The following is a 3423-nucleotide window of genomic DNA, read 5'->3' as shown; positions in this document are numbered from 1 at the left end:
GTTGAACTCCAATCTATTCTATATTGCATAGCCTACTCAACTCAATATTCTTTCTAACTGTCATCATCATAGTATTTTGTATGCTCAGTTGTAGCAAAATTACATTGTTTCTTGGTTCTCAAGAAGGGTTCAGGGCACACCTCCTGAGAACCACTGCTCCAGGCAGCAATGGGAGGCTGTAGAATGGAGTGGTTAAGGCATGGGCTTTAGTATCAGAGAGACTGGAGTTTGAATGCTAAGCCTGTCACTGTGTTAGCAATTGTTGGCAAAATACTTAAGCTTTTTGATTCAATCCGACAAACGTTTATGGGCCTGCTATACGCAAGGTACTGTTCTAGGTGTTTGGGCATAGTGGCGAACAAAACAGATGAAAATCTCTGCCCTCACGGAGCTGACATTCTAGTAGGGGGAGATAGACAACAAACAACATAGTAAATAAATAAATAAATTATGTGATATGTTAGAAGGTGGCAAGTGTAATGGACTAAAGAAAAAGTTGAGAAGGGAATTTGGGCATTGGGCTGGGGAGAGGGTGCAGGTTGCAGTACTATATAGAGTGGTCAGGGCAGGTCTTATTGAGAAGGTGACACTTGAGCAAAAGGCAAAGGTAATTAGTGATGTGGCTACCTGTGGTAGGCAGAGGTATTCCTGGTGAGATCAAGAAAAGGGAGGTAGCAGTGAAGGGGGTAAGGAATGGTAGAATTATGGATAAATTCTTGTGGATCCATCATGATTTCATGACAGATTGGGTATGATGATTGAAAAGAAGAAAGATGTCAAGAAAGACCCCAAGGTTTTTGGCCTGAACAACCAGAAGGATGGAGATGCTGCCTACATCTGATGAAAGGTATAGTTTGAACCAGGTTTTCCTTCTCTCTTACTTTTTTTATAGGGGGAAAGATCAGGAACAGTGTTTTGGACATATTGAGATGTCTATTAGAAATCCTAGTAGAGATTAATATTAAATGTCAACTATAATTGAAAAATAAAAATTAAAAAAAGAAGAAGTCCTAGTAGAGATGATGTTGAGTAGGAAGTTGGATACACAAGTCTGAAGTTCAAGAGAGAAGTCTGGCCTGTAGGTATAAATATGGGAGTCGTGGGTATAGAATGAGCGTGAGACTAGATGAGACCACCTGAGGAGTGAGTAGAAAGAGAAGAGAGCTCCAAGGACTGAGTCCTGAGCCTTCACAGCACTAAAATGTCAGAGGGGCATAACCAGCAATGGAGACTAAAGAGTGATCAGTGTAGTTGGAAGAAAACCAAGACAGTGTGGTGTCCTGAAAGCTAATGGAAAGAAGTACATCAAGGGAGAGGGACTAATTCACTTACATGTTTTTGATGGGTCAAGGAAGATTGTGACTGAAAAATGACCCATGGATTGCGAATCTGGAGGTTATTGGTGACTTAACTGGAGCAGGTTTTATGGAGTGGTGGAGGCAAGAACCTGATTGGAGTGGCTCTGAGAAAAAAATTGGAGACAGGGAGTAGAGATAATTCTTTAATGGTGTTTGCTGTGAATGAGGACAAAGAAATGGGTGGTGGCTGGCAGATAAAGCCTTAGCTTCCTCCTCTGTAAAAAAGGATTGGTAGTATTTGCTATCTCTCAGCGTTCTTGAAAAAAATTAAAAGATATTCAGTACAATTTTTTTTGAGTACTGAGATAATACATGTAACATGTCTGTCACATAGTAGGCACTCAATAAATTGTAGTTATTATTTTTATAATGTGAATGCTAAAATTAAAAACATATTTTGATATTTTTAAAATTAATATAGATTTTAATGTCTTAGACCAACAGATGAGTCATTGTGTGTGGAACAAAAAAATTTCAGAATAAGTTTTGCTGTAGTGCACATCAAACCACATTTCACAAGATGACCTCCAAAGAACACATCTGTTGAGTTTTCATCGCATTTGTGTTCCCTAGGATATAGTAATTATATGTAACTACCAGAGGACTAGGAAAAAAGCTTCTTTCAAAAACACAATCTTCTCTCTAAATGGGACAAGCCTCTCCATTAGCGAACATATCGCTTGAGTGTGACAAGGCTGCAAAGTTGCCCTCCTTTTTTCCGGCATATACATTATTTTTTTCCTCTCTCATCCCCTAATTGCCAAGTTAAATGTTACAAAAGTAAACTGACATCTGAGAATGTTCTCCTGTCCAAGCTAATGCTCCTTCTAAAATCTTTTTTAAAATGGTAAACAAATAACATTACATAAGCTACAGTTAAAAACTGAATAGACATGAAGACAGTTTAGTTGTGAAATGAAAGTTAAAATGAAGTTAACCTGACAAGTATGTATTGATATATACAATAGTTAGGGTGCTGTATGTTAATTAGGCATAAGTGGTCAGCAGTTGGCATGAGTAATTCAAATTAGTTATTCTTTTACACACCCAAGCCTGATTGTATCTTTTCCCCTTTGTTAATTTTCTGGCACTGATATTTTTATTAGTGATGATGTTTTCCAAAACACTCCACTCTATTGTTTTTATTTGTTAATTCCTTACTGTTTCAATGGAAAGGTGTTCTTTCTTTCTAAGACACATCCTTCCATCACCTCTTTAGGGTCCTACCTCCATCAGTGCCCTTTCTCTCATTACCCAAATCTGTCTTTCTCTGCTCACAATGCCCGAACCTCTGGCATACTAAAATTTCTTCCAGAACCTGTTGCCTCCTCAAGCCACTACCCCATTCTTCTTTCTTCCAACACCAAACACCTCATGGTCTCCAGTTTCTCCATTTTGCATTCATTCTTCTTCTCCATGCAACCTAGCTCCTTCTTCCAGCTGCACCACTGAAACTGCTATGGAAAAGATCACCAAGGACCTACTAATTGGCCAATCTGATGATTTCCTATTAGCCCTTATCTTCACCCTCTTGAAGCATTCCAAACTATTAACAATCCCTCCATGCTAAAACTTTGCCCTCCCTCTGCTTCCTAGACACCATTCTGTCCTGGCTCTTGTTGACTTTTCCCAGGGTTCTCCCTTCAGTCTTCTCTTCTTGCTTTGTGTGTTATCCCTGAGAGAGATGATTCACTTCTTTGGCTTTTGTTATGACTAATATGCTTATAAATTTCAGGTCTGTATCTCCAGTCCAAACCTCTCTACTGAACTCCAGCCCTATATTTCCAACTCTTATTAGACATCTGCACCTAAATGACTCAAACTCAAATGCAACATCTTCACACCAAACACTATTTCAACCTTTCTGCCCCAGCCCATGCCATTGCCCATACTACAGATCTGGGAATCATTCTCAATTCTCTCCAATATCTGGCCACCCGCATTCAATTTGTTCCCCAGTGCTGAACTACCTCTGAGTCCTTACTCCTCTCTTCTTCCCCAGGTACCACAGGCTTGGTTCAGGGTCTCTGAATTTTTTACATGAAGTCCCTCCTCCTCCTCCCGT

The sequence above is a fragment of the Rhinolophus ferrumequinum genome, chromosome X (genome assembly GCF_004115265.2).
Source record: "Rhinolophus ferrumequinum isolate MPI-CBG mRhiFer1 chromosome X, mRhiFer1_v1.p, whole genome shotgun sequence".
NCBI lineage: Eukaryota > Metazoa > Chordata > Mammalia > Chiroptera > Rhinolophidae > Rhinolophus > Rhinolophus ferrumequinum.
The sequence above is the reverse complement of the archived record's forward strand: the minus strand, read 5'-3'. Positions refer to the sequence as shown.